General features: G+C 42.7%; 1 protein-coding gene across 1 annotated transcript in view; it reads right to left on the bottom strand.

The window, feature by feature from the left end:
• Positions 1-12,500, bottom strand: part of LOC117747056 (cytochrome P450 7B1) — a 19,309-nt gene that overhangs the window by 1,132 nt on the left and 5,677 nt on the right. The window lies entirely within an intron of this gene.

The following is a 12,500-nucleotide window of genomic DNA, read 5'->3' as shown; positions in this document are numbered from 1 at the left end:
TACTCTGTAGTGCTCTGTAGGACTCTGTAGTACTCTGTAGTACTCTGTACTGCTCTGTAGTAATCTGTACTGCTCTGTAGTACTCTGTAGTACTATTTACTGCTCTGTAGTGTTCTGTAGTACTCTGTACTGCTCTGAAATACTCTGTAGTACTCTGTACTGCTCTGTAGTACTCTGTACTGCTCTGTAGTGCTCTGTAGTACTCTGTAGTAATCTGTAGTACTCTGTAGTGCTCTGTAGTACTCTGTAGTGCTCTGTAGTACTCTGTAGTAATCTGTAGAACTATGTAGTGCTCTGTAGTACTCTGTAGTGCTCTGTAGTGCTCTGTAGTACTCTGTAGTACAATGTACTGCTCTGTAGTACTCTGTACTGCTCTGTAGTGCTCTGTAGTACTCTGTAGTGCTCTGTAGTACTCTGTACTGCTCTGAAATACTCTGTAGTTCTCTGTAGTGCTCTGTAGTACTCTGTACTGCTCTGTAGTACTCTGTAGTGCTCTGTAGTAATCTGTACTCCTGTAGTACTCTGTAGTGCTCTGTAAGTGCTCTGTAGTACTCTGTAGTGCTCTGTAAGTACTCTGTAATCCTCTGTAGTGCTCTTAGTACTCTGTAGTACTCCTGTAGATACTCTGTACTGCTATGTAGTGCTCTGTAGTACTCTGTACTGCTCTGTAGTACTCTGTAGTACTCTGTAGTGCTCTGTAGTGCTCTGTAGTACTCTGTAGTACTCTGTAGTGCTCTGTAATGCTCTGTAGTACTCTGTAGTACTCTGTAGTACTCTGTAGTGCTCTGTAGTACTCTGTACTGCTCTGTAGTACTCTGTAGTACTCTGTACTGCTCTGTACTGCTCTGTAGTACTCTGTAGTACTCTGTACTGCTCTGTAGTGCTCTGTAGTACTCTGTAGTACTCTGTAGTGATCTGTAGTACTCTGTAGTACTCTGTACTGCTCTGTAGTACTCTGTAGTACTCTGTAGTGCTCTGTAGTACTCTGTAGTACTCTGTAGTACTCTGTACTGCTCTGTAGTACTCTGTAGTACTCTGTACTGCTCTATAGTGCTCTGTAGTACTCTGTAGTACTCTGTACTGCTCTAGTAGTACTCTGTAGTACTCTGTAGTGCTCTGTACTGCTATGTAGTGCTCTGTAGTACTCTGTACTGCTCTGAAATACTCTGTAGTACTCTGTAGTGCTCTGTAGTACTCTGTAGTGAATCTGTAGTACTCTGTAGTGCTCTGTAGTACTCTGTAGTGCTCTGTTAGTACTCTGTAGTACTCTGTACTGCTCTGTAGTACTCTGTAGTGCTCTGTAGTACTCTGTACTGCTCTGTAGTACTCTGTAGTACTCTGTACTGCTCTATAGTTCTCTGTAGTACTCTGTACTGCTCTATAGTACTCTGTAGAACTCTGTAGTGCTCTGTAGTACTCTGTAGTACTCTGTAGTACTCTGTAGTACTCTGTAGTACTCTGTAGTACTCTGTAGTAATCTGTACTGCTCTGTAGTACTCTGTAGTACTCTGTACTGCTCTGTAGTACTCTGTAGTACTCTGTACTGCTCTGTAATACTCTGTAGTACTCTGTACTGCTCTGTAGTACTCTGTACTGCTCTGTAGTGCTCTGTAGTACTCTGTAGTACTCTGTAGTACTCTGTAGTACTCTGTAGTACTCTGTAGTGCTCTGTAGTACTCTGTAGTACTCTGTAGTACTCTGTAGTGCTCTGTAGTACTCTGTAGTGCTCTGTAGTGCTCTGTAGTACTCTGTAGTACTCTGTAGTGCTCTGTACTGCTCTGTAGTACTCTGTACTGCTCTGTAGTGCTCTGTAGTACTCTGTAGTGCTCTGTAGTACTCTGTAGTGCTCTGTAGTACTCTGTAGTTATCTGTAGAACTCTGTAGTACTCTGTAGTGCTCTGTAGTACTCTGTACTGCTCTGTAGTACTCTGTAGTACTCTGTAGTACTCTGTACTGCTCTGTAGTGCTCTGTAGTACTCTGTACTGCTCTGTAGTACTCTGTAGTACTCTGTAGTGCTCTGTAGTGCTCTGTAGTACTCTGTAGTACTCTGTAGTGCTCTGTAGTACTATGTAGTGCTCTGTAGTACTCTGTACTGCTCTGTATACTCTGTAGTACTCTGTAGTACTCTGTAGTGCTCTGTAGTACTCTGTAGTACTCTGTAGTACTCTGTAGTACTCTGTAGTACTCTGTAGTGCTATGTAGTAATCTGTAGTACTCTGTAGTACTCTGTACTGCTCTGTAGTGCTCTGTAGTACTCTGTACTGCTCTGAAATACTCTGTAGTACTCTGTAGTGCTCTGTAGTACTCTGTAGTACTCTGTACTGCTCTGTAGTACTCTGTAGTACTCTGTACGTGCTCTGTAGTACTCTGTAGTACTCTGTAGTGCTCTGTAGTGCTCTGTAGTACTCTGTAGTACTCTGTAGTGCTCTGTAGTACTCTGTAGTTCTCTGTAGTGCTCTGTAGTACTCTGTACTGCTCTGTAGTGCTCTGTAGTACTCTGTAGTACTCTGTAGTGCTCTGTAGTACTCTGTAGTGCTCTGTATTACTCTGTAGTACTCTGTACTGCTCTGTAGTACTCTGTAGTGCTCTGTACTGCTATGTAGTGCTCTGTAGTACTCTGTACTGCTCTGAAATACTCTGTAGTACTCTGTAGTGCTCTGTAGTACTCTGTACTGCTCTATAGTACTCTGTAGTGCTCTGTATTACTCTGTAGTACTCTGTACTGCTCTGTAGTACTCTCTAGTGCTCTGTACTGCTATGTAGTGCTCTGTAGTACTCTGTACTGCTCTGAAATACTCCGTAGTACTCTGTACTGCTCTGTACTGCTCTGTAGTACTCTGTACTGCTCTGTAGTGCTCTGTAGTACTCTGTAGTGCTCTGTAGTACTCTGTAGTGCTCTGTACTGCTCTGTAGTGCTCTGTAGTACTCTGTACTGCTCTGAAATACTCTGTAGTACTCTGTAGTGCTCTGTAGTACTCTGTACTGCTCTGTAGTACTCTGTAGTGCTCTGTAGTGCTCTGTAGTACTCTGTAGTACTCTGTAGTGCTATGTAGTACTCTGTAGTACTCTGTACTGCTCTGTAGAACTCTGTACTGCTCTGTAGTGCTCTGTAGTACTCTGTAGTGCTCTGTAGTACTCTGTAGTGCTCTGTACTGCTATGTAGTGCTCTGTAGTACTCTGTACTGCTCTGAAATACTCTGTAGTACTCTGTAGTGCTCTGTAGTACTCTGTACTGCTCTGTAGTACTCTGTAGTGCTCTGTAGTACTCTGTAGTAATATGAAGTACTCTGTAGTGCTCTGTAGTACTCTGTAGTGCTCTGTAGTGCTCTGTAGTACTCTGTAGTACTCTGTACTGCTCTGAAATACTCTGTAGTAATCTGTAGAACTCTGTAGTACTCTGTAGTACTATGTAGTGCTCTGTAGTACTATGTAGTGATCTGTACTGCTCTATAGTACTCTGTAGTACTATGTAGTGCTCTGTAGTACTCTGTATTGTACTCTGTAGTGATTCTTAGTACTCTGTAGTACTCTGTACTGCTCTGAAATTACTCTGTAGTACTCTGTGCTGCTCTGTAGTACTCTGTAGTACTCTTGTACTGCTCGTGAAGTAATCTGTAGAACTATGTAGTGCTCTGTAGTACTCTGTAGTACTCTGTAGTGCTCTGTAATGCTCTGTAGTACTCTGTAGTACTCTGTAGTGCTCTGTACTGCTATGTAGTGCTCTGTAGTACTCTGTAGTGCTCTGAAATACTCTGTAGTACTCTGTAGTGCTCTGTAGTACTCTGTACTGCTCTGTAGTACTCTGTAGTGCTCTGTAGTAATCTGTACTGCTCTGTAGTACTCTGTAGTACTCTGTACTGCTCTGTAGTACTCTGTAGTACTCTGTACTGCTCTGTAGTGCTCTGTAGTACTCTGTAGTACTCTGTAGTGCTCTGTACTGCTCTGTAGTACTCTGTACTGCTCTGAAATACTCTGTAGTACTCTGTAGTGCTCTGTAGTACTCTGTAGTACTCTGTAGTGCTCTGTAGTACTCTGTAGTACTCTGTAGTGCTCTGTACTGCTCTGTAGTACTCTGTAGTACTCTGTAGTGCTCTGTAGTACTCTGTAGTACTCTGTACTGCTCTGTAGTACTCTGTAGTACTCTGTAGTGCTCTGTAGTACTCTGTAGTACTCTGTAGTACTCTGTACTGCTCTGTAGTACTCTGTAGTACTCTGTAGTGCTCTGTAGTACTCTGTAGTGCTCTGTAGTACTCTGTAGTACTCTGTACTGCTCTGTAGTGCTCTGTAGTACTCTGTAGTGCTCTGTAGTACTCTGTAGTACTCTGTAGTGCTCTGTAGTACTCTGTAGTACTCTGTAGTACTCTGTAGTGCTCTGTAGTACTCTGTAGTACTCTGTAGTGCTCTGTAGTACTCTGTAGTACTCTGTAGTACTCTGTACTGCTCTGTAGTACTCTGTAGTACTCTGTAGTGCTCTGTAGTACTCTGTAGTACTCTGTAGTACTCTGTAGTACTCTGTAGTACTCTGTAGTACTCTGTAGTGCTCTGTAGTACTCTGTAGTACTCTGTAGTACTCTGTAGTACTCTGTAGTACTCTGTAGTACTCTGTAGTACTCTGTAGTACTCTGTACTGCTCTGTAGTACTCTGTAGTACTCTGTACTGCTCTGTACTGCTCTGTAGTACTCTGTAGTGCTCTGTAGTACTCTGTAGTACTCTGTAGTACTGCTCTGTAGTACTCTGTAGTACTCTGTAGTGCTCTGTACTGCTCTGTAGTACTCTGTACTGCTCTGTACTGCTCTATAGTACTCTGTAGTACTCTGTACTGCTCTGTAGTACTCTGTAGTACTCTGTAGTACTCTGTAGTACTCTGTAGTGATCTGTAGTGCTCTGTAGTACTCTGTACTGCTCTGTATGCTCTATAGTACTCTGTAGTGCTCTGTAGTACTCTGTAGTACTCTGTAGTACTCTGTAGTGCTCTGTAGTACTCTGTAGTACTCTGTAGTGCTCTGTAGTACTCTGTAGTACTCTGTAGTGCTCTGTACTGCTATGTAGTACTCTGTAGTACTCTGTAGTGCTCTGTAGTACTCTGTACTGCTCTGTAGTACTCTGTAGTGCTCTGTAGTACTCTGTACTGCTCTGAAATACTCTGTAGTACTCTGTAGTACTCTGTAGTACTCTGTAGCTGCTCTGTACTGCTCTGTAGTACTCTGTAGTACTCTGTACTGCTCTGATAGTACTCTGTAGTACTCTGTACTGCTCTGTACTGCTCTGTAGTACTCTGTAGTACTCTGTACTGCTCTATAGTACTCTGTAGTACTCTGTACTGCTCTGTACTGCTCTGTAGTACTCTGTAGTACTCTGTAGTGCTCTGTAGTACTCTGTAGTACTCTGTAGTACTCTGTAGTACTCTGTAGTGCTCTGTAGTACTCTGTAGTACTCTGTACTGCTCTGTAGTGCTCTGTAGTACTCTGTACTGCTCTGTAATACTCTGTAGTACTCTGTAGTGCTCTGTAGTGCTCTGTAGTACTCTGTACTGCTCTGAAATACTCTGTAGTACTCTGTAGTGCTCTGTAGTACTCTGTAGTAATCTGTAGAACTCTGTAGTGCTCTGTAGTACTCTGGTAGTGACTCTGTAATGACTCTGTAGTGCTCTGTAGTACTCTGTACTGCTCTGTACTACTCTGTAGTACTCTTTAGTGCTCTGTACTGCTCTGTAGTACTCTGTAGTGCTCTGTACTGCTCTATAGTTCTCTGTAGTACTCTGTACTGCTCTGTAGTACTCTGTAGTACTCTGTACTGCTCTGTAGTACTCTGTAGTGCTCTGTAGTACTCTGTACTGCTCTGTACTGCTATGTAGTACTCTGTAGTACTCTGTACTGCTCTGTAATGCTCTGTAGTACTCTGTAGTGCTCTGTACTGCTCTATAGTGCTCTGTAGTACTCTGTACTGCTCTGTAGTACTCTGTAGTACTCTGTAGTGCTCTGTAGTACTCTGTAGTACTCTGTAGTACTCTGTAGTACTATAGTACTGCTCTGTAGTACTCTGTAGTACTCTGTTCTGCTCTGAAATACTCTGTAGTAATCTGTAGAACTCTGTAGTGCTCTGTAGTACTCTGTACTGCTCTGTACTGCTCTGTAGTGCTCTGTAGTACTCTGTAGTAATCTGTAGAACTATGTAGTGCTCTGTAGAACTCTGTAGTGCTCTGTAGTACTCTGTACTGCTCTGTAGTGCTCTGTAGTACTCTGTAGTACTCTGTAGTGCTCTGTAGTACTATGTAGTGCTCTGTACTGCTATGTACTACTCTGTACTGCTCTGTACTGCTCTGTAGTGCTCTGTAGTACTCTGTAGTGCTCTGTAGTACTCTGTAGTACTCTGTACTGCTCTGTAGTACTCTGTAGTGCTCTGTATTACTCGTGTAGTACTCTGTACTGCTCTGTAGTACTCTGTAGTACTCTGTAGTGCTCTGTACTGCTATGTAGTGCTCTGTAGTACTCTGTACTGCTCTGAAATACTCTGTAGTACTCTGTAGTGCTCTGTAGTACTCTGTACTGCTCTGTAATGCTCTGTAGTAGCTCTGTAGTGCTCTGTAGTACTCTGTAGTACTCTGTACTGCTCTGTAGTACTCTGTAGTACTCTGTAGTGCTCTGTATTGCTCTGTAGTACTCTGTAGTACTCTGTACTGCTCTGTAGTACTCTGTAGTACTCTGTACTGCTCTGTAGTACTCTGTAGTACTCTGTAGTACTCTGTAGTACTCTGTAGTACTCTGTACTGCTCTGTAGTACTCTGTAGTACTCTGTACTGCTCTGTAGTGCTCTGTAGTACTCTGTAGTACTCTGTAATACTCTGTAGTACTCTGTAGTGCTCTGTAGTACTCTGTAGTACTCTGTAGTGCTCTGTAGTGCTCTGTAGTACTCTGTAGTACTCTGTAGTGCTCTGTAGTACTCTGTAGTGCTCTGTAGTACTCTGTAGTACTCTGTAGTGCTCTGTAGTACTCTGTAGTGCTCTGTAGTGCTCTGTAGTACTCTGTAGTACTCTGTAGTGATCTGTACTGCTCTGTAGTACTTTGTACTGCTCTGTAGTACTCTGTAGTACTCTGTAGTGCTCTGTAGTACTCTGTAGTGCTCTGTAGTACTCTGTAGTGCTCTGTAGTACTCTGTAGTACTCTGTACTGCTCTGTAGTACTCTGTAGTACTCTGTAGTACTCTGTACTGCTCTGTAGTGCTCTGTAGTACTCTGTAGTGCTCTGTAGTACTCTGTAGTAATCTGTAGAACTATGTAGTGCTCTGTAGTACTCTGTAGTACTCTGTAGTGCTCTGTAGTACTCTGTAGTAATCTGTAGTACTCTGTAGTACTCTGTACTGCTATGTAGTGCTCTGTAGTACTCTGTACTGCTCTGTAATACTCTGTAGTGCTCTGTAGTACTCTGTAGTACTCTGTAGTACTCTGTAGTACTCTGTAGTGCTCTGTAGTACTCTGTACTGCTCTGTAGTACTCTGTAGTACTCTGTAGTACTCTGTAGTGCTCTGTAGTGCTCTGTAGTACTATGTAGTGCTCTGTAGTACTCTGTAGTGCTCTGTAGTGCTCTGTAGTACTCTGTAGTAATCTGTACTGCTCTGTAGTGCTCTGTAGTACTATGTAGTGCTCTGTAGTGCTCTGTAGTACTCTGTAGTGCTCTGTGGTGCTCTGTAGTACTCTGTAGTGATCTGTAGTACTATGTACTGCTCTGTAGTGCTCTGTAGTACTCTGTAGTACTATGTAGTGATCTGTACTGCTCTATAGTACTCTGTAGTACTCTGTAGTGCTCTGTAGTACTCTGTAGTACTCTGTAGTGATCTGTACTGCTCTATAGTACTCTGTAGTGCTCTGTAGTACTCTGTAGTAATCTGTAGAACTCTGTAGTGCTCTGTAGTACTCTGTAGTACTATGTACTGCTCTGTAGTGCTCTGTAGTACTCTGTAGTACTATGTAGTACTCTGTAGTACTATGTAGTGCTCTGTAGAACTCTGTAGTGCTCTGTAGTACTATGTACTGCTCTGTAGTGCTCTGTAGTACTCTGTAGTACTCTGTAGTACTCTGTAGTGCTCTGTATTACTCTGTAGTACTCTGTACTGCTCTGAAATACTCTGTAGTACTCTGTAGTGCTCTGTAGTACTCTGTACTGCTCTGTAGTACTCTGTAGTGCTCTGTAGTACTCTGTAGTAATATGAAGTACTCTGTAGTGCTCTGTAGTACTCTGTAGTGCTCTGTAGTGCTCTGTAGTACTCTGTAGTACTCTGTAGTACTCTGTACTGCTCTGTAGTGCTCTGTATTACTCTGTAGTACTCTGTACTGCTCTAAAATACTCTGTAGTTATCTGTAGAACTCTGTAGTACTCTGTAGTGCTCTGTAGGACTCTGTAGTACTCTTTACTGCTCTGTAGTAATCTGTACTGCTCTGTAGTACTCTGTAGTACTATGTAGTGCTCTGTAGTACTCTGTAGTGCTATGTAGTAATCTGTAGTACTCTGTAGTACTCTGTACTGCTCTGTAGTGCTCTGTAGTACTCTGTACTGCTCTGTAGTACTCTGTAGTGCTCTGTACTGCTCTGTAGTACTCTGTAGTACTCTGTACTGCTCTGTACTGCTCTGTAGTACTCTGTAGTGATCTGTAGTGCTCTGTAGTACTCTGTAGTACTCTGTACTGCTCTGTAGTACTCTGTAGTACTCTGTAGTGCTCTGTAGTACTCTGTAGTGCTCTGTAGTACTCTGTAGTACTCTGTAGTACTCTGTACTGCTCTATAGTACTCTGTAGTACTCTGTAGTGCTCTGTACTGCTCTGTAGTACTCTGTACTGCTTTATAGTACTCTGTAGTACTCTGTACTGCTCTGTAGTACTCTGTAGTACTCTGTAGTGCTCTGTAGTACTCTGTAGTACTCTGTAGTACTCTGTAGTACTCTGTAGAATGCTCTGTAGTGCTCTGTAGTACTCTGTAGTACTCTGTAGTAGCTCTGTACTGCTCTGTAGTGCTCTGTAGTACTCTGTACTGCTCTGTAGTACTCTGTAGTACTCTGTAGTGCTCTGTACTGCTATGTAGTGCTCTGTAGTACTCTGTACTGCTCTGTAGTACTCTGTAGTACTCTGTAGTACTCTGTACTGCTCTGTATTACTCTGTAGTACTCTGTAGTGCTCTGTACTGCTATGTAGTGCTCTGTAGTACTCTGTACTCCTCTGAAATACTCTGTAGTACTCTGTAGTGCTCTGTAGTACTCTGTAGTACTCTGTACATGCTCTGTAGATACTCTGTAGTACCTGTTGCTCTGTAGTACTCTGTAGCTGCTTCTGTAGTACTCTGTAGTACTCTGTAGTAGCTCTGTAGTACTCTGTAGTAGCTCTGTAGTACTCTGTACTGCATCTGTAGATACTCTGTAGTACTCTGTAGTACTCTGTAGTGCTCTGTAGTGCTCTGTAGTACTCTGTAGTGCTCTGTACTGCTCTGTAGTGCTCTGTAGTACTCTGTAGTACTCTGTAGTACTCTGTAGTACTCTGTAGTACTCTGTACTGCTCTGTAGTGCTCTGTAGTGCTCTGTAGTACTCTGTACTGCTCTGAAATACTCTGTAGTACTCTGTAGTGCTCTGTAGTACTCTGTAGTAATCTGTAACTCTGTAGTACTCTGTAGTGCTCTGTAGTACTCTGTAGTACTCTGTACTCTCTGTAGTACTCTGTAGTGCTCTGTACTGCTATGTAGTGCTCTGTAGTACTCTGTACTGCTCTGAAATACTCTGTAGTACTCTGTAGTGCTCTGTAGTACTCTGTAGTAGCTCTGTAGTACTCTGTAGTGCTCTGTAGTACTCTGTAGTGCTCTGTAGTACTCTGTAGTTGCTCTGTAGTACTCTGTAGTACTCTGTAGTACTCTGTACTGCTCTATAGTACTCTGTAGTACTCTGTAGTACTCTGTAGTGATCTGTACTGCTCTGTAGTACTCTGTAGTGCTCTGTAGTGCTCTGTAGTACTCTGTAGTACTCTGTAGTGCTATGTAGTACTCTGTAGTACTCTGTAGTGCTCTGTAGTACTCTGTACTGCTCTGTAGTGCTCTGTAGTACTCTGTAGTGCTCTGTAGTACTCTGTAGTGCTCTGTACTGCTATGTAGTGCTCTGTAGTACTCTGTACTGCTCTGAAATACTCTGTAGTACTCTGTAGTGCTCTGTAGTACTCTGTACTGCTCTGTAGTACTCTGTAGTGCTCTGTAGTACTCTGTAGTAATATGAAGTACTCTGTAGTGCTCTGTAGTACTCTGTAGTGCTCTGTAGTGCTCTGTAGTACTCTGTAGTACTCTGTACTGCTCTAAAATACTCTGTAGTTATCTGTAGAACTCTGTCGTACTCTGTAGTACTATGTAGTGCTCTGTAGTACTATGTAGTGATCTGTACTGCTCTATAGTACTCTGTAGTACTATGTAGTGCTCTGTAGTACTCTGTAGTACTCTGTACTGCTCTGTAGTGCTCTGTAGTACTCTGTACTGCTCTGAAATACTCTGTAGTACTCTGTAGTACTCTGTAGTGCTCTGTAGTACTCTGTACTGCTCTGTAGTACTCTGTAGTGCTCTGTATTACTCTGTAGTACTCTGTACTGCTCTGTAGTACTCTGTAGTACTCTGTAGTGCTCTGTACTGCTATGTAGTGCTCTGTAGTACTCTGTAGTAATATGTAGTACTCTGTAGTGCTCCGTAGTACTCTGTAGTGCTCTGTAGTGCTCTGTAGTACTCTGTAGTACTCTGTAGTACTATACTGCTCTGTAGTACTCTGTAGTACTCTGTACTGCTCTGTAGTGCTCTGTAGTACTCTGTACTGCTCTAAAATACTCTGTAGTTATCTGTAGAACTCTGTAGTACTCTGTAGTGCTCTGTAGGACTCTGTAGTACTCTGTAGTACTCTGTACTGCTCTGTAGTAATCTGTACTGTTCTGTAGTACTCTGTAGTACTATTTACTGCTCTGTAGTGCTCTGTAGTACTCTGTACTGCTCTGAAAGTACTCTGTAGTACTCTGTAGTGCTCTGTAGTACTCTGTAGTACTCTGTAGAACTCTGTAGTGCTCTGTAGTACTCTGTAGTACTCTGTAGTACTCTGTAGTACTCTGTAGTGCTCTGTAGTGCTCTGTAGTACTCTGTACTGCTCTGAAATACTCTGTAGTACTCTGTAGTGATCTGTACTGCTCTGTATTACACTGTAGTACTTTGTACTGCTCTATAGTACTCTTTAGTACTCTGTACTGCTCTGTAGTACTCTGTAGTGCTCTGTACTGCTATGTAGTGCTCTGTAGTACTCTGTACTGCTCTGAATTACTCTGTAGTTCTCTGTAGTGCTCTGTACTGCTATGTACTGCTCTGTAGTACTCTGTAGTACTCTGTAGCTGCTCTGTAGTACTCTGTAGTGACTCTGTAATGCTCTGTAGTACTCTGTAGCTTGTAGTACTCTGTAGTACTCTGTAGTAGCTCTGTAGCTGCTCTGTAGTGCTCTGTAGTACTCTGTACTGCTCTGATAGTACTCTGTAGTTACTCATGTAGTGCTCTGTAGTACTCTGTAGTGCTCTGTAAGTGCTCTGTAAAGTACTCTGTAGTACTATGTAGTGATCTGTAGCTAGCTCTAGTAGTACTCTGTAGTAACTAATGTAGTGCTCTGATAGTACTCCTGTAGTGCTATGAGTGCTGCTGTAGTATCTGTAGTACTCGTAGTACTCTGTAGTACTCTGTAGTGGATCTGGTACTGACTATGTAGCTGCTCACTAAGTACTCTAGTACTGCTCTGTAGTACTCTGTAGTACTATGTTAGTGATCTGTATGTACTATGTATAATCTGTAGTAACTATGTAGTGCTCTGTAGCTACTCATGTAAAGTAGCTATGTAGTAATCTGTAGTAGCTCTGTATAGCTCTGTAGCTAGCCTCTGTAGCTGCTCCTGTAAGTACTCTGTACTGCTCTGAAATACTCTGTAGTACTCTGTAGTGCTCTGTAGTACTCTGTAGTAATCTGTAGAACTATGTAGTGCTCTGTAGTACTCTGTAGTACTCTGTACTGCTCTGTACTGCTATGTAGTGCTCTGTAGTACTCTGTAGTGCTCTGAAATACTCTGTAGTACTCTGTAGTGCTCTGTAGTACTCTGTACTGCTCTGTAGTACTCTGTAGTACTCTGTACTCCTCTGTAGTACTCTGTAGTACTCTGTAGTGCTCTGTAGTACTCTGTAGTGCTCTGTAGTACTCTGTAGTACTCTGTAGTACTCTGTAGTGCTCTGTAGTACTCTGTAGTACTCTGTAGTGCTCTTGTACTGCTCTGTAGTACTCTGTACTGCTCTGTACTGCTATGTACTACTCTGTACTGTACTCTGTAGTGCTCTGTAGTACTCTGTACTGCTCTGTACTGCTCTATAGTACTCTGTAGTACTCTGTAGTGATCTGTAGTACTCTGTAGTACTCTGTAGTACTCTGTACTGCTCTATAGTACTCTGTAGTGCTCTGTAGTACTCTGTAG

This window comes from Cyclopterus lumpus, chromosome 17 (assembly GCF_009769545.1).
Source record: "Cyclopterus lumpus isolate fCycLum1 chromosome 17, fCycLum1.pri, whole genome shotgun sequence".
In the NCBI taxonomy this organism is placed as follows: Eukaryota; Metazoa; Chordata; class Actinopteri; order Perciformes; family Cyclopteridae; genus Cyclopterus; species Cyclopterus lumpus.
The sequence above is the reverse complement of the archived record's forward strand: the minus strand, read 5'-3'. Positions and strand labels throughout refer to the sequence as shown.